The sequence below is a fragment of the Astyanax mexicanus genome, chromosome 5 (assembly GCF_023375975.1).
Source record: "Astyanax mexicanus isolate ESR-SI-001 chromosome 5, AstMex3_surface, whole genome shotgun sequence".
Taxonomy (NCBI): domain Eukaryota; kingdom Metazoa; phylum Chordata; class Actinopteri; order Characiformes; family Acestrorhamphidae; genus Astyanax; species Astyanax mexicanus.
Genome location: NC_064412.1, coordinates 51565245 through 51584693, shown reverse-complemented (window position 1 = coordinate 51584693; position 19449 = coordinate 51565245). Strand labels below are relative to the sequence as shown.

Sequence of the window (19449 nt, the reverse complement as noted above, 5' to 3'; positions counted from 1 at the left end):
AAAAAAAAAAAAAAAAAAAAACAGTATGGACAATAGTGGGAGTACTAGTGTGGGAATATTTTCCCCCACAGTATTTTCTGTAGCTGTAATGCAGGTCTCCAGTACAGCACTAAGAAGAGAACAAGGAAAAATAGCACACATAGCATTCTATTCAGCTGATCAGGAACAAAAAAAAAATTACATAACATTTCTCACGAAAGCTAAAGAGAAGCTGAGTTACGCCGAAAGCAGCTTGAGCTCCTCTGCAGGAAATTAAACAGAAGAACTCAACACAGACTACTGTATTTCCTGCACACGCATGCAATGGGATTTCGGCAGAAATCAGTCAGAAGGGACAAAATGACCGAGAACCAGCAATAAAAACAAAATCACACGACTAATTCACTGATTTACTGAAGCGCTGGCAAGGCAAACTTCACACTGCATCCTCGAGAGATAACAGATGACATCAAGGTTGTTACAGTGAATGAAGGATTATTTTTAGCAAACATGAACAGTGCGTGTTTAGCAGATTGTGTAAGCACTCGGGGAACAGGGAGAGAGGCCTACTGCTTTATCATCACCACCTCGCTGTGACGAACACTGGGAAAATGAAGGAGATAGTGCCCTGGCATAGGTGGGGCATGTGCTGAGACCAAGGCAAACAAAAGTGCAAGTAGTCTTTTAAATGCTATTTAGAACAGGGGATTTCTTCTAGTCTTAGTCCTGGACCAACATTTTCTCATGGTCATTAAGTGGCAACCCACTTTTATAGAATACAAACCAAACAAATTTATGAAAAAAAAAATAGCTTTCAAAAACCCATTTAAACGTATGTATACACAGCTCTGGATAAAAATATGTGTATATGAGTTTCATTGATTTTTACAAAATTGAAAACCTATGGAATATTATCAAGAGGAGAATGGATGATCCCAAAATGTATTTATTTATTTATTTATGTATTATTATTTTGTTTTACATTTTATTTATTTTTTTACAAGCTGTCTGCAACCCACTTCTGTGGTGTGATCCACCAGTTTAAAAAAAATCTGACCAATCTTTTTATAATCGACATTGTTGATTATGATGATTAATCATTTGAGCCCTATTCAGCAACAGGTAGCTGAATGCATGCATTTCACTTTTTAGATAAATACATAAATTTTTTTAAATGTGTATTTAAAAGCAATACATATTTATCATACCAAATAATTTAACAGCACTGAAGTTTTATTTTTTGTCATGCAATTTATGGCTGGAAATCTGAACCTTGTAAGCACAGAAGCGTAAAAAAACCTCACTCTCTCCCGCACACACTCACTCAGAGGCCCCTCCGACCTCCTTCGCAAGGTCAAGCCGTCTCCACTTCCCCTCCTCACGACCGGCTGGACGCTCACATATATCGAGACGGAAGCGGTGTGACAGCATGAGTAACTGCCAGAGCCGGCGAGCTCAGAGAACCTGCCAGATACCCACATCCGTTTCATTAACCCACTCACTCACTCACTCACTCGCTCACTCCTCTCCCTCGCTCGCTCGCTCTCCCTGCAGGAAGCCATATCCCTTTCTTCTCCAGCCTGGACAGTATTAAATGATTAAAAGATGTGTTTGAGTGTAAAAATAGAGGGGGAACAGGATGAGGGGGGAGTCAGTAAGAGCAGGAAACTCAACCACACACCACCACCACCGCTGCCGCCAAAATCTGAGCTCAGCACTGACACTACAAAGCACTACTGACTCGACAAGCTGATGAATTCAACTACATTCGCATTAACTGAATAGAACAGATGTTTATACAATATACACTTATCAAGCACAACATTATGACCACTTCCTTGTCTTGTTTCTACATCCATTATCCATTGACATGGTGGAGCAGCTAGGTAGGAGTGTCTAATAGAGTGGAGATCTATTGTGTTTAAAAACTCCAGCAGCACTGCTGTGTCTGATCCACTTGTACCAGCACAACACACACCAACACCTCATACACCACCACCATGCCACCATTGTGCCACTGCAATGCTGATAAATGATCCACCATCCTAATAATACACACCTGCTCTGTGGTGGTTTTCTCTCCTGTGGGGTCCTGAGCATTAAAGAACAGGGTCAATAGAAGATAATGAAGTATGCAGAGAAACAGATACAGGACTACAGGTTCCTGTTTGTTTTTCTGCTTCAGGGAGTCCTATTCTATTGGCAGTACTTCTCTACAGGGGGCACTGGGTTTATTCGCACGGTTCAGTGCATCCACTTGTGCACCACTAGTCTCCAGTGGCACAGAGCGACTGCTTATTATGCAGCACTGTAGTACTGAAAGTATTGCTGCACACTACACTACTATATGTGCAAACGTTTGTGAGCAGATAAATGAATATGAACCTATGGGCATTATGAGTGGTAATGCCAGGAGTGGGCTATAAAGCCCCCTAGCATTAAAGTATGGAGCAGAGAATCTACTGTGTTCTCTGGTATAAAGTATGGTGTAGGGGTGGGCGATATGGCTCTAAAATAATATTACAATATTTCTTGGTATTTTTGCGATAATGATACTCTTGGCGATATGATAAAATATTGAATTAGAAAATTATGTCATGAATAAACTACAAACAAAATAATTTTTTTAATTTTATTATTGCATACATATGATATATGATATTGCACACCACTAATTGAGATATAAAAAAAAAAAAAATAGCAGATATGTAACAGAAGTTAATGATCCATGTCATGAAAAAATAGTACAATAAATGATACTGGACAGATGTAATCTGTCTCTAGGAGATATATAATAGGAAAATTTTAACAGTGTTAATTTTCTTTTGACTTTTGCAAAAAAAAAAAAAAAAGTAGTACCCTGATTTTCTAATTGGGGTGGGTGATATGGCACGATATTTGGCACAGGATATAATATCAGTCACAATATTCAAAAATGTTGGCTATATTATTCCATACGATACGATATGGCACACCCCTATTGCTGAATGTAATCAAATTCTCAAAGGATCTAGAATCTGGACAATGTCTTTCCTGGACAGTAGAGACAGTTACTTCAAGTAGTGCAGCAGACTGGCGGCTGACCGTTGGATTTCCTAGAGCTATACAGAAAAGCAGGAAACCCGCAGCAGACAGGCAGCTACACGGACTGGGATTAGGGCGGCTGTCCAACGTCCTCAGACGACAGCGTGACGGTAGTCCACACTCAAGTCTCTCTCTGCTGTAATTACAGCTTCAGAGATGCCCTGGAGCTTCAGCCACTCGAGTCCACTGAGGCGGCGCCACCTACTTACATGCCTCTTATCCTTGACTTCAACCTTCAACATGAATCGAGTCTTATAAGCCCTTTCCAGGGGGTCAGATGAGCTCAGCAGACAATGCAGAAGATCTCTGATAAACAAGAATGAAAGCGAGAGGCAGAACAGGCCATCTTTTCATCTCTTTATGGAGATATCAGCAGCTCTTTGAAGATACACAGAAAGCGAGAGAAACACAGAGGCTTTATAGCATATGACTCACTAGCATATGGCTCAAACAACAAAAAGGGAAAATGAAAACGACCACCTGAGGGTTAATGTAAGAACTCACTAGATATGAGCAAGAGTTAGGTGGTGCACGATAAATGTACAAATGCGTGTGGACACTGGACACTCCTTCTAACGAAGGCTACAGTCAGATACTTTAGGTTGCACCCGTTGCAGATACAGACGTGCAAACTGGCACCAAGCCTCAGGCCAGGTGTGTGGGCTTGAGGAGCAGTGGAACAAGTTTTTTTGAAATGGCGAGGTGATGGAGATCCAGCCAACATTTTGCCCTCACTAACTCTGCATCCCTTTTCAATGCAATGCAATAAAGAAAGCAATGTACCAAAATCTGGTAGAAAGTCTTCCCTGGACAGTAAAGACAGTTACTCCAACAAAAGCAGGACATACTTCTTTTAATACCCTTGATTTCAAAAGAAACAATGAATTGAGTAGGTGCCTCAATACTCTTGTCTGTTATGTATATTTAACTAAACATATAATAAGTTAGCTTTCGAAATTGCAAAAACAAAAAGTTAGCATTATTGGTTGACCGATTTATTTATTCTATATTGTCCAACATGTTATTAAATTCGCCTTTTTCCAAGACAAGCCGGTCTCAAACTGCCTTTGTTGAGTTTAAAGCACAGCTTAAAAGACCAGAAGCAAAGTAATTTTTTTTCACTGGATTCTCAGTTTGTCCAGGAAATGTAATGTTTCAACAGTAAAAGTGTAGGTCATGTAGTTCCACAACTTTATGTGTCGAACTAAAAGGGTGTGTTGCAGTTCTGCACATGACCACTGGTGTTCACTAATGGGGAGATTGCAGGTTTAAATCCCGTTCATGCAGCTTGCCATTAGCTGCAGGAGCCCTGAGAGAGCACAACTGGCCTTGCTCTCTCTGGCAGGGTAGGTAGCACTCTTTCACCTCATCATTCCTCAGATGATGTCGATCAGCACAAGGCGTCTGTGAGCTGATGTATCGGAACCGAGTCACTGCGCTTTCCTCCAAGTGCGCTGTGATGCTACTCAGCAATGCTGCATTAGCAACAGTTCGAAAAGGGGTGGTGGCTGACTTTACATGTTTTAGAGGAGGCATGTGTTAGTCTTTATCGCTAAGTGTAGCCCGCCTTCTTACAATATTGTCTGTAAGTAATTATCTGCCATAATTCTGTAATATAAATATACTCAATAATTATAGATACATCCTGTATCTGTATAGTTGGCCCTAAAAGTACCCACTAAAGCTTCACCGTAGACAGATTAGTTGATTACAACATGTAATCAATAGTGAGTGCTCTAGTAATGATCGCAAAAAATATAGGCCACCCATGTCAGCGTCTGCAAGGATTAAGGGCCCTGATCCTGCACCCTTTCTTTCTTCATTTCTGTAGGCCTGGCTCTGATCCAGGAACAGCCCAATCCACCGGTCCCTCATGCCTGTCAAGTTTCGTTCCAGGAATCACAGCATTCCTGTGCAGGAAAAGCCACACGGACCACCATGCCTGCAGTCGCACCTGACAAAGACAGTCATCTTCTGCGTTCTGCAAACATGCATGCTATTAAAAAAAAAAAAAAAACAATCCATGCACAAAATGCTGCAGTAAAGCCCAGCAAGCAACATAGTAGTGATGACTGTCCACTTACAATTTAACTCTATTATCTAACACTGACCTTTGTGCAGACTTAACGTCTACAGTCCACACTGTGCCATTCATAGCGCCTCTTAAGCACACTCACTGGCCGTGCCAGGAAGCGCCAGGCTAAACGGGACACACACAGCAGTATGTACACAGCTGAGTTTCCAGCATTAGCGCCAGCAGAGTCCGGGCATAAACAGGTCAGACTGTCCTGTCTCACCTGAGAGCTCGGGACCATAATGACTGCCCAGTCCACTGAAAAAGACCAACTAGCCTTGATATCTTTATTTTAAGACTAATCGGCACTTTTTGGTTACAAAGACTTTCGAAGGGTTCATAACCTCATTAGTAATTTTTTTTTCCATTTTTTTTTCCCAATTCAGCTAAGCCAACTGTCCCACACATTCAGCAGCTGTATAAGCCCTATCGCTGGTGATATTACAACACAAGGAGGGTGAAGACTAGGACATGCCCCCTCCGATACATGAAGTCAGCAATCACTTCTTTTTGAACTACTGCTGATGCAGCATTACCGAGTAGCATCACAGCGCACTTGGAGGAAAGCACGGCTACTCGGTTCAGATACATCAGCTCACAGATGCCTTGTGCAGTTCGACATCACCTTAGGAGTGATGAGGGGAAAGAGCGCCATCTACTGCTCTTTTAGGGCTCTGGCAGCTGATGGTAAGCTGCATCACTCGGATTTGAACCAGAGATCTCCCATTCATACTGGCAGGGCTTTAGATAATTGGACCACTCCGCACCCCTTTTTTAAGTCTTTAATTACAGAACTTAATTGTACTATGTACTATGTGTGTACTATGTGATATATTGCATATATTTTTAATATGTTGCCTTACATGATTTTAAGTGAGAAGTTGGGGAATTTCACGACCTCTCTGATGAGAATGTCTAATTGCACAGAGCATGTGAAATAGTACTTTTAATGCAAATTCATGTAAATGCTGTTGTGACATTTACTGACAATTTTCATTGAACCTCATTTGTACTGGGAGGAGATTCAGTTGTCTAGTGCCTCTTGGAGGAAAAAAAAAAAGCATATGTACACTGTTATAACAAGTGTACTCAACACGTGAAGTGTATACACCAGGTGTAAACAGGGTCAATGAGTGGGGAAGACCTAACAAACATTCAGAATTTGACCTATATCTGAAGAAAAGAACATTCTGTACCATTAGTGTGTCTGTTTATAGTAAATAAAAGTGAAGCCTTTAGGGCAGTTCTGTACCTGTAAGTGCACAGTGACACTGTACCATAGGGGACTAAACATCTGCACATGCAGTGGCATTGCAAGATTCTCATCCCAAGGTGGGTGTTTGGGGTAAAGGGTAATATGTGCCAAAAGGCTTAAAGTGTCTCAGGAAAAGTCAGTAAACTGGCAAATCTGTGAAACTACTGTAAAAAGAGGAAAGATCAGACTATTGTCTACCAGCAAGCAGGAGGAGGGGAGTGAAATATTTCTGCAAACACATCTTAAAATGTGCAATTAAAAGGGGTCATCACTATACTTGTAACCACTTCTTCTGCAGCCATGCTTTTCCTAATGTGTGCAGTAAGTGGTCCTGCATTGTCTTGTTGAAAAATGCATAAATGGGCTCGGAGTGGTCCAGCAGGCTAAGCACTGCCAGTACGATCAGGAGATCTCTGGTTCGAATCCCGTTCATGTAGCTTGCCATCAGCTGTCAGAGCCCTGAGAGAGCACAATTGGCCTTGATCTTTCTGGGGGACTAGATGGTGCGCTCTCCCCTCATCACTCCAAAGGAGATGTTGATCAGAACAAGGCGTCTGTGAGCTGATGTATCGGAACCGAGTTGCTGCGCTTTCCTCCGAGTGCACTGTGATGCTACTCAACAATGCTGCATCAGCAGCAGTTTGAAAAGAGGTATTAACTGACTTTACATGTGCTAGTCTTCTCTTCTTGTTGGGGCATTACTAGTAATAGGGGGAGTCCTAATGAGTGGGTTGGATAGTTGGCCTTGTAGAAAATTGGATAAAAATGTATGTATGGATAGAAATAAATGTATAAAAAAAAAGGAAACATGCATAAAAAATGTCCCTGCAAAAAATGTTGTTTTAAAGGCAGCATACTGTATGTTGGTCAAATATCTTAATATACTTTTCTGAATCAATGTTGCTTTACAGAATTCTACAGACATACTGTTAAAGACTCTGGCTTTTGGACTTCTTGATGAAAACAGTCTGGATGGTCTTTTTTCTTTGGTTATTAACTGACTGATCAATAAGTCTTTCTTCAGTTCCTATCTCTTTGTTGCCACCATCATCAATCAATGCTGCATATGGATGATGATCAATTACATATATTATGATACAACACTTCAGTGAAAGACATATAACCCCTTACCCTTGGTGTAATCACCTGTTTTTTTTTTTTCTTTAATGCTGTGTGTGCGTTATGTGCATGCACACTAAAGTGCCATCAATACAAACATAGACATAAAACTTCCAATCTGTTTTATATGAACATCACAGGACAGGATGTGCTGACTTTAAATAATACAGATAATATAATTCCCAAAACTATTTCCCATGTAAATAGTACAGAAGTCCTGGTACAGAAACCTCACACAACCTTATTGCACTGCGGGAACCCGAACTTCAAGAACTGTCTTTTTTTTTTTTTTTTTTGACTAGAACATTTTTATCTTTTTTTCTTATCTGCTCCCCCTGTCCCCAAGTCCTCTCTCGCCTCGCCGCTGCAGAAGAACGAGCAGTTTTAGTATCTCATTCACACCAGAATACTGCTTAGCAACAAGCCTGACAGGACCCAAAACTGCATAGTGTGGTGTGAAAACACAATGGGGCTGTTCAGGACATGCAATGCGTTGGGAGGACAATGAGGCCATGCTATCAGCGGGGTGACACACTGCAGTTGCTGCTGGAGAGATAGGGCTGGCCGAAAACGGCAAATTCAGCGAGCGGCAGACGAACGGGGTGAGAGTAAGTGCACCCTCATGAGAGTTAATCTCACACAGCCTGATGTTATCAGACAGACGGAGTGTACAGAGCCGTGGGGAGGAGACGCGGTGGCCTCTCTCACACAGGAACAGGACTGGGACGAGCTGGAGTGGGAGTGGAAGGAAGGAAGGAGGGGTTGGAGAAGGATAGAGAAACCAGTCAGAGAGAGATTATCACAGCAGCTACAAAGCTTGCATTGTCTTCATTGTTGTTTGTGATCTTAATTCCTCTGTTAGACACTAATACTAGCATTTCAATTAGCCTACATGTACTTGCCTGACCTTCTCTACATCCACAGCTGGAAACACCTAAACTCTTAAGCTACTTGATTGCACAGCGTAAAGAATTTTAGTTGACAATATACATACATTTCTGCATTCCAGACATGCAACACATTCCAAACAAAGGTTGGGATGGTAAAGCATTTACTACTTAATACTTAGTAATGTTCCTGTTTCTTGTCACAATAATTTAGCCCCAACCGTTCTGCAAACATGTCATAAGAAGTGCAATGGTGGGTCATTGTGTCATATTTTTCAATAAAAAAAAAAAAAACTCACAATTGCATCAGTATTAAAGGCAGGCCACTCCAGTATCAGTACCCTTTCCTTTTATGGCCATGCCTTTGTAATACATGCAGCATGTGGTTTTGCATTGTCCTGTTGAAAAATACATGAACATCCTAGTGAAAGATGTCTCAATGTACGTTTCAGATTAATGCTCCATCACACAAGCTCCATTCTACAGACTGTAGAAGTCACTGGCATTTGAATTTGCTGACTTTTGGGTTGCGGATTACTGTCTGGATAGTCCTATTTGTATGTGGACCAGAAAACACAGTGTCCATTTCTTCAAAACATATTGGAATACTGAACAGTCTGACCGCAATACACATTCTTTCCAGTGGACAGCACTTCTGGACATGGTGAACATAAGGCTTGTGTTGTGTACAGTAAAGTTGTAAGCGGTATTAGTGAATATAGTAACTCTGTATTGTAGAGAAGTGGGTGGAGCTTCTGGGCATGGTGAACATAAGGCTTGTGTTGTGTACAGTAAAGTTGTAAGTGGTATTAGTGAATATAGTAACTCTGTATTGTAGAGAAGTGGGTGGAGCTTCTGGGCATGGTGAACATAAGGCTTGTGTTGTGTACAGTAAAGTTGTAAGTGGTATTAATGAATATAGTAACTCTGTATTGTAGAGCTTATTGGTGATAAAGGTTAGTACAGTAATCTGTTGTTCATGTGGTTCTATCAGCTGTTGTTGAATGATGGTTCTTGATGTAGTGAGTCTGAGGGATCGGAGATGACAGGTGTTCAGCTTAGGCTTGTGCTCTTACCCTTCACACACTGAACTTCTTCCTGATTCCTTAAATGGTTTAATGGTCTGTATAGGGAGAAATATGCAAGATGTAAATCCCTTTACAATCTTTCTTTGTCATCACTGGTTAGAAATGAGGTCTTTTATCTAATTACAATCTGTCCCAACTTTGTTTGGAATGTATCACGTGTAGGAGGACAAGACATGAAATATCTTGGGTTCACACTGTCTGCAAACAAAATAAAAGTCAACCTCTCAATACAGTCATACCCGTAGTCTGGAATAGATCAGACATTCCAAGAGATAAATAACTTAAGGCAAGTGGAGCCACACAGATGGACAAGGAGTTATATCTATTGTCATGCACAGTAATAAATAATAATAAAAAAATGTCTACCCTCCAAAGAAGCTAGATGAGTAATTGTGTAGATATGAAAAGAAAGTTGAGAGATTGGTGCACAAACAGCCCAGAGGCGTCAGGTAGAGGGGCTGGGCAGGATCTGCTCTATTACCGTCTGCTGTTAGCATGATTAGGTGCTGACTCACAGCCTGCTAGACTCTCATGTCACCGGCCGGAGCCCGAGAGCAAGACACCGTGGGAGAGAGGCAGGAGACATAAACGCATGGCTGCATCCCTCCTTCCCTCACTTATTCCCTCACTCATCCAGGGGATAAAGGCTGTATGAGAAGAAAACAGACTTATGCATGAGGCGATTTTATCATCTTTTCATCTGTACTGTAGACACTTTTTATTATTTTGATGTGTGTAGGTATGTGTGTACAGAGATAAACACACATGCACATACATGATTTTTACATGCATTCTTTAATTGAATCCATATGTATAAAATTGAGTGGAGTCTCCCTGTACTTGACACTGATCAGTTGTCAATCTGGCGAATAAGGGTTAATCTACAGCTTCAGTAGACACAGGAATCACCAGCACAATCTGTTGTAACTATATTGCTGCACCACACGCATGCAAGGGAAGAGGAGTCAGATTTCGCCACACAGCATCAGTTCTTTTTCTTCTTTTATTGTTTAATGGGTGTTGATAGCCTGCCTCAACTTACTTACATATTTGGCCAGAAAATGTGCACACAGATGATGATATGCATGGTTCTTAGACCACTTATTTTATTTAGACCAAATTTTGGTCCTTTGGTCTGTGGTTTGTGTATACTGTTTTGGACCACAGTGAAAAGTTTGAAGGTCTGGAACAAACAAGGAAGGGGTGAGAATCACAGGGAATGATACATTGCCCACAATAAAAATATTACGGTAATGTAATTCTGCAATAGTTGACAGTCCTCTATGATACGTCATGAGATCTGTGTTACTGAAGAGGATAAAATACTCTTAAATAAGCAAACACCAGGAATTGTGCCTTAATTAGTGTCATTTTCACAGAATTTGGCAACCAAAATTCTTTACTGCAGCTTTATTTAATTTGATTAGTGCCACCACATGAAGTAACGAGGCAGTAACTTCTGGAAGTCAAAAGTTACTGCTTCAATATTGATATTTGATATCATGTATCAATAATTTATCGCAAATGTAAACCTTATGATATATCGCAATATCAATATTTTGTCCCATTCCTAGTAATCATACCTATGACCAAAGGACTAGAAGCTCTGTGTGAAGGAAGTGTGAGATGCTCTCAGTTTCTGCAATCTGTCATGCGGTGTACGCCTGGCTTAAGTCAAATTCCTGTACAAAGAGAACCGAATTCCATACAGTATTTAGCAACATTCCAAAGTGCTAGTGTCTTCAAAGTCTTCCCAGAAAAGCACAGCAGCAAAATAAGAATTTTGGGGAAAATGTAGACCGAGCAGGTGTCTGGATACCTTTGGACATCTAAAAAGAATCTCTCTATTTCTGTCCTCCTGCTGTGCTTTTGATTGCTTCATGAGTTGCCAGTTACAGTCAGTAATCGCATGAGTAAGTGGAGCACCGTGGGCCGAGAGCGTTTGATCTCTGGGGAGTCAGCAGCTGAACTGCTAGACATCAGAGCTCACGCCCGGCACATTCCTGCAAGTGGCCCGTACACACATTCTGCCACTTCTCTTTCTCTAGCCCAGGTGAGGCAGATCAGAGGCTTTGCTGTGGCGTTTGATGTGCCGGTGCTTCTCTGGCTGCCGCTGCACATCTGCAGATTGGCCCGGAGAAAAGAGAGAGAGGGGGGAAAAGACATGGGGGTGGAGGAAGAGAAGGAAAAAGCGGCTGGGCAGCTGAGCGAGGGGGCGGGATATTTGCTTTCCGGAAGGGTGGCTGAGGCCAGGCGAGGCATGGCGGGACAGGAAGCCGGGCGGCACGAGAGCCGAGCGGCCGGACCGTCTGGAGCACGCTCACCAACAGCCAGATGTAACATCAATGAGACAACAAGACATGTGTTTCTATTAATAGCCACAGCCCGGCTTACACAAAGAGAGAGAGAGAGAGCACAGGGCGGAGGCAAGGCATGCAAAACCTGCCGCATGAAGTCCATTTGCTTTGAAGCTGCTGGGCAACCAAAAGACAGTCTTGCACGCAAAGCTGTTGAAGGCCTTTAGGATGGGCTGGATTGAGGTGGGGGAACTGGTGGTGCACTGAATCTGACAGTGGCCTTAAACCAAGTGTATATAGTGTATAAAGTTAGAACCCAGTGTCTGGAGGCCAGACCGTGCACAGTTTGTGACCATGCATAAAAGTATATCAATAAAACTATGGGATGGTTTCCAAGACAGAGAGTCTAAAACTAGGGAGTCTGGAGTCTGAAGTGTTTCATTCATCGGGAAATTTTCAATCAAAATGCTGTGTAATCCTAGATTAGGCTTAATACTGCCTAGTGTAAAACTGACCCTATATTCCCAAATGTTTGTGAGGAAGAACGCATGTATTTAGCAACTATAAGTCAACACCCATTGCTGACACAGATTGCTGTGCATAAGTACAATGAAGCACAGCTTGTCTAGTCCTTGCAGTAGAGAAGTATTGCAAGAGAGTAAGCTAATGAACATGAACCTACTGGCACTATTTCTAATGCCATAAGTGGACTACAGATGAATATAAAGCCCTGTAGCAATGAGTTGTAAAGCAGTGGAATGGTGTTCCAGAATGGGCTCTAGAATGATGGGAGTGATCAATAGATAAATCCTGACCTGTCTAACTCTTCAACTCTTCTCTTCTTTGATGCTGAATGCAATCAAATCCTCCCAAGCAATGCAAAATCCAAGACAATGTAGTAGAAAGTCTTCCCTGAAAACAAGAGAGAGTAGAGAGTCAAGTGTGTTCCATGAATAGGTCATAAAGCATCATTACAACTGGCAATGACCGTGCGTGACAATGCAGGAGACCCCACACTCATATCCCACAGGTTACTGCAGCTTTATTTTTAGCTTCAGTGGGATATATCAAAAGTCTAAGGACACAATACTAGTCCCAATTTATCATATCATGCAGTTATCAAGTACACTTTTAACACTAAAACACCAAAACTGTTCAGTTGTTCATGTGGTCAGCATGTGCTGAAGAAGCTTTCATGTGAGATTAAAGTGTGTCCATTAAGATTCTTGCCAAACTATTCTTCTTCTTCTACTTCTTATTTTATCTATTTGTCTTTGACATCCTCTGATCTACTTTTTTTTTTTTAGGTAAAAGTGGACAAAAAATGGGGAAAGGCAGGGGCAGGAAGGTTATATGACCTTTAGCTGGATACATGACAGCAGCGTGAGTGATGTCTCGCTCCAAACCACCAAAGGAGATCACCTCGTCATCCGCTGCCTTCCACTAGTAAAATAAACTCCAGTGCAACCTCTCGCCTCTGCTTAGATCGGCTCAGCGACACCCCCTTTTATCCCTGCTGTCAGCCCCTCCGCTGACAGACCAAAGCGAGACGATCCCGTTAAATCGCCCGCTCGTCCTCAGAGCAGCCACTGGCCCATGCACGCCTTTGTTCCCTTTCCTGTCTTGTTATTCCAAACCGTGTCTTTGAAAAGATGAAAGTGCGTGAGTCAGATGGAGGTGGTTAGGACTGTACCACTTTATCACGAGACCTCGTAAAAAGCAAAGCGTCTTTACCGTTGATGAGCACGATGAGCTGCAGTGGGAAGTGTACGATGAAATGTGCACAAAGGTGGGCTGTGTTTTCCTTTTTGTAGAGATGTGTTCTCACGAAGTGCTGGAGCTTCAGAGATAGGGGCTGTGTGTGTGGCGAGAAGGTGATGAGGCTGCATTCAGCTGAATGTGGTACAATCAGTGCCCTCCATATATCACCTGCGGCTGCGTTCCAAGACGCATACTTGACCCATGCAGCAGACAACAGAGGGGTGTTTCACAGCACACACTCTTCCATTCACACAATCACACTTGCGTGCATTCCAAAACTCATGCGAGAAGAGAACATGTGAAAGAAACCTTGTAGTGAAAACCAGCCTAAATAAACTAGGGTTATAAAGGTATGTTACGTAGCATTTTAACCTTGCATTGATGCTCCACTGACTTATAATAAAACTTGGAATGCTGCTAACTGCTCTATGTAACTTTGGTGAAGCAGATAGGACAACTCTTGCAAGAACTGTGAAACCTTGTGTTCATGTTAGCAGGACATGATAAGATTACATGAGTTGTAGCCACATGCAGCAAGCAACAAGGTGATAGAGTGACAAATCCATTTGAGATTTCCTGAAATTTGTGCGAATTAGGACCAATAGCAGACATGCATCCATTTCCAACTGTGCTGTTCTGACTATGAGAGATAGGCTCAAAGTCACTCTTTATTCCATGTTACCTTACTCATCTTTGCACATAAACAGGGACAGTCTGCAGAAAAATGAAGCTTAGAATTAAGTAAAAAATAGAGCTTGACGGGTAGCCAGCGTGCTAACTGGCCAAGCTTATACATGTCCCCCACACACACACACACAACAGCACAAGTGGCCTCAATAATACCCACAAGGGTCAAACATGTGGCAAAGTGAGCGACTTGCTACCTGCCAGTATGAATGCAGGGTAACACTGTGTAACCACATGTCTTGTTAGTGTAAAATCATATAAATCCTATTACTCTTCCGCATTAGTCCACATGCTTCTATATTTCTCAGCTTGTCCAAAAATGCAAGTGTAAGGTATGTTCCTTTGGGGTTAATCACAGCATAAATTACAGTTCTTAACTGTAGGAGAAGCCAAGGAGCAAGAAATGCCAATTCTCGAATAATGTAAAAAAAAAAGGGTGAAAACGAGAGCAGCTGTCTGCATTCTTATGCAATATAATGTATATATGAATAAATATTTTAACAAATGTGTGTTGTGCTGTTTTTTTCCTCTTCAGAACTGTGGGTACACAGGGGACTGTATAAATATAGTTACATCCACTTATGTCCTTATAATTTGTGTAGGCTGCCTTTATAAGCTGTATACCTATCCTTCTTTGATAAAGCAGCCGAGAATTGCATAACTTGATCTTTCACAAAAACTAAAATATATATCAAGAACAAAATCTTAAAATCAAGTTTGTCTACATTGCTACCTGCCTTAAACCCTGTCAATTTTAACCTGAACAAAACTTATCCAGTTTCTCACTCTGCATAATGCTCTGTTGATATTTCTAAATCAATATTTTACAATACTAGGATGTATTTTTATAGCATTTGTAACAGGGTTGCTGCTATTGATCACATCTTTGATTTTTATGCACCCTGCAAACAACCACTTAATGGACATAAGCTGAACCACACCAGTAATAACTGGGCATCTACACAGCAATCTGTTGGATTAGTGCCAGACTACATTCACTGAAGAACACAAAGTGAAAGCAAGAGCTTTCCCGTAACTGTCACATTTAGCACATTCAGAGTCCAGAGTGCGAAACAAAACAGCCTTATTCTAAATCACATGACTTACAGGCACCTTTAACACAACAGGCCTGCAGCAAATGTAGCTGCACTGAGAAGAATTTATACTGAAGGTTTAACTGGATGCCCATTCAGCACTGCGATCATGTGTCACTGCAGAATGCACATCAATCAAAATTTAATTGCTGTGAAACCAAGCCATTCTGGGCTTGGAATGCTGCTCACTGCACTATATATCTCTGGTGAAGTGGACAGCACAATACTCATGAGAACTGCATGATATGCATACATTAACATAAAAATTAATTGGTGTAATTCTCATCATTTGACATGCAATATTCTAAACTGCCTATACTACCCAATGCCTTCTTCACTACTCTATGCACTGCTCCCCCAGAACTGTCTGTTGCATTTGTACTCCCAGGTGTGTCGTGCATATGAAAGGTGGCACAGATTTTTTAGCCATCATTAGTTGGACTGCAAACAGTCAAGCCATAAAATGCATGGAAATGCAGTCTGTTTTTAGAAGAAACAAATTGAATGTCTTTATTCTACTTGTTTTGAAGTTTGAAGCTTCTTATCACAGCCTTGAACATTATCTAAAATTGTGAAACCTTTAATTAGAAATTCAGCTACAGTGACGTATTTTTTATCTCGCAGCTTGTCCAGAAATGCATGTTTATAGCATGAATCTGCTTTCTGACTGTAGAGGAAGCCTGGGAGAAAGAAAGCCAATTCTGACATAATGCTCCTTTTGTCAGAAGTTTTTTTTTTACCCATTCATGACATACAGCACATAGAACACATTGCACAAAAGAAAACTGACACAATATATTCAGGTCACTTTACATTAGCTTTGATTGCAACCCAAACCAACTGCAGAATAGTGGAGGAAGTGGGGTTTAATGATGGCATTATCTCGTCAAAGGTTAAATGCTGTTAGGCTGGGAGATGCACATGATTATTACTGGCAGCTGTGTGGAACAATATGTAGTCTAAAAAGCTTTTCTTCAGCAGACACAATAACACCTTCATGCACAACTGGTGAGAGGAACAAGTTACAGGAAAAGCTGCACAGTGGCTGAGGGGAAGGGCCAGACTGTAACTGGGCTGTCTGTGAAGCTGCCAGGACTAAACTAAAGGCCTCCAGCCCAAAGCCTCGACAGCACATGCCCCACTTGGACTTCTCTGAAGCTCATTATCCTGCAGAGTCTGAAACGCCTGGGCACAGCACAGCTGTTTCTCAGCAATGGGGTGCAGGGGGAGAAGCACAGTCAGGATGCTGGGACTAAAGAGCGCCACCACCTGGGACGGCACTGACAGGAATAACGTGCAGTTTCTCTCTCGCAATGATGACGTGTCTTAAATAAAGCTTAAATTCTGGGACATATCTCAAAAACAGGATTCGTTTCTAGAGTGATCTAACTTAGAGTATGAGATCTTAAAGTTTTTAAATACATTAAAATTACATTTTTAAGTAGTTGGTGTGCACTTACACATCTGCAACAGCAATGGATGTAGCTTAATGTAACTGAATGTAGTCATTACAATGGGTGTCCACAAACATTTAAACATTGGCCATTTGTATACAGTTTGTATATAGCAGATGGCTTGCTTATAAAACCAAAAATAAAGTTAAAAACTTTGTGCATATCTGAAGTCTCTAGTCCAAGTCAAGTCATGAGTCATTTAAGTGTGAGTAATGAATCACTCAACATGTGACTTGAGTGGGACTCAAACTGTGGGTCCCAACTGTTCAACATAACTGTTCAACATTCAACACTTTCAACAGTATTGATTTTTAATCTTACATAACTCAAGAGTTGATGTTGATGTCTGAACTACAAGATAACAAATTCAATGAGTGCAGAAAATATGTACACTGATACATATCTTCTAGCTGCACCTCATCACTTTATCTAGCTGTACCACACTCTATATAGCTGTACCACACTCTATCTAGTTCTACCTTACTGTACTTTACTCTAACTAGCTGTACCTCACTTTACCTAGCTCTACCTCAAAGTACCTCATTCTATCTTCCTGTACCTCTCTCTGTCTAGCTTTACTTCACTTTGCCTTGATCTATCCAGCTCTACCTCACTCGATCTAGCTGTACCTCGTTCTATCCAGCTGTATCTTGCTTAACCTTGCTTTATCTAGCTGTACCTCGCTAAACCTCATTGTTCCTCACTCTATCTAGCTGTACCTCACTCTATCTAGCTGTACTATCTGTACCTCGCTCTATCTAGCTGTACCTTGCTTTACCCTGCTCTATCTAGCTGCACCTCACTCTATCTAGCTGTACCTTACTCCAGCTAGCTCTATCTAGCTGTACCTCAATCTATCTATCCGTACCTCATGCTATCTAGCCGTACCTTGCTCTATCTAGCTGTACCTCACTCTATCTAGCCGTACCTCGCTCTATCCAGCTGTACCTCGCGCTATCTAGCTGTACCTTGCTTTACCCTGCTCTATCTAGCAGTACCTCACTCTATCTAGCTGTACCTCACCCTATCTAGCTGTACCTCACCCTATCTAGCTGTACCTCACCCTATCTAGCTGTACCTCTCGGTACCTTGCTCTATCTAGCTATACCTCACTGTACATCGCTCTATTTAGCTGTGCCTTGCTCTATCTAGCTATACCTCACTGTACATCGCTCTATTTAGCTGTGCCTTGCTCTATCTAGCTGTACCTCACTATACATCACTCTATTTAGCTGTACCTTGCTCTATCTAGCTCTATCTAGCTATACCTCACTGTATCTTGCTCTATCTAGCTGTACCTTGCTTGACCTTGCTCTATCTAGCTATACCTCACTGTACCTCGCTCTATTTAGTTTTATACGTACCTCTCTGTACCTTGCGCTATCTAGACGTACCGCGGTGTACCTCAGTTTGCCTCCCTTAGTCTCACTGTACCTCACCCTTACTGTACCTCAAGCCTCATTGTGTGACATTAGCCTGGTTTGCAACAAAAAGAGAGCTGTTATTGTACAGTCCTAGCAGTTGGGTATGGCGCATAATGGGTGCTCATGGTAAAATAGCAGATGACGAAATGTCATTATCCTGCAGACTGCAGTAAAAGATGTATAACATACATAAAAAAGAATAACTATGCCAGCCAAGAAGTTAGCATAAAAGCTACATTCACTGAGATTTAGCTGACCCTGACAGGTTTTAGCATGGGTTAGCTTTTTTACAGTGCAGTGCTTGCAGACATTGGACACAGGACTAGACATAATGTCCGCTACAGACTGGACTCACACTCCTGCAGACACTCGAGACTGGCATAGAGCGACTGTGTGAGTGATGTCTGTGGGTACAGCGAGGTCAGGAAACATATTTCAGGCTCTGGATGGAGGAAGAGAAGGAAGAGGAGGGGAGTCAGGAGATCTATTCCTCTCTTCCTTCTAACACACACCCACACACATCCACACACACGCTTCCTGCAGTCGTGATGTGTGGGGCTGGGGTATTTTTGTAGTGCACGAGTGATTGCATTTAGGCCCCGCCAGTGTGTCCGCGTCTAGACAGTGGGGCTAGACTGAGCTCATTTCAGAGGAATCCGGCAAACCCACAGCCCCTCAAAGCTGCACTAAACCGTACACCCCCCCACCCCAACACACACTCAACACACACCCTACAGCTAAAACTCGAGCCCTGTACTTAATATTGCTGCTGAAAACAACACTGTGTGTTTTATATATCTATAAATATACTCATCGTCAAATAAATGGTTGCAAAAATAGTTGCAGCCAGAAGGAAGTGTCTGATTGCAATGCTATTCAAAAGAAAGATAAAAAAAAATACCTGGAACAATGAACGATCTAAACAAGACAAGCAACTCTTATTTATTGTATGGTATTGTATTGTATATATATATATATGCAGCTCCAATATTCTCATACAGTTCCTGCAGATCTTGTGGAGGGGTGGTTGGGAGTGTTGATAGCATGTCCAATAGCATCCCACACATTTTATTCAGGGATAGGGAAATTATTGGTCCTGATCCCGGTCATGCAGCTTGCCATCAGCTGCCAGAGCCCTGAGAGAGCACAACTGGCCTTGCTTTCTCTGGGTGGGTACAGTAGATGGCGCTCTCCCTTTATCACTCCTAGGGTGATGTCGCTCAGCACAAGGCATCTGAGAGCTGAT

At 41.9% G+C, this 19449-nt stretch overlaps 1 protein-coding gene across 3 annotated transcripts in view; it reads right to left on the bottom strand.

Annotated features, from left to right (window-relative positions):
- The window catches only part of gng12b (guanine nucleotide binding protein (G protein), gamma 12b), a 79496-nt gene that overhangs the window by 16118 nt on the left and 43929 nt on the right, over positions 1-19449 (bottom strand). Inside the window, exon 3 of one of the 3 annotated variants that reach the window (XM_015606929.3) lies at positions 12599-12695. The exons of the other annotated variants lie outside the window; for them this stretch is intronic. The gene's annotated coding sequence lies outside the window, so the exon portion shown is untranslated. The remainder of the gene's footprint in view (positions 1-12598; positions 12696-19449) is intronic. 3 annotated transcript variants of the gene reach the window in all.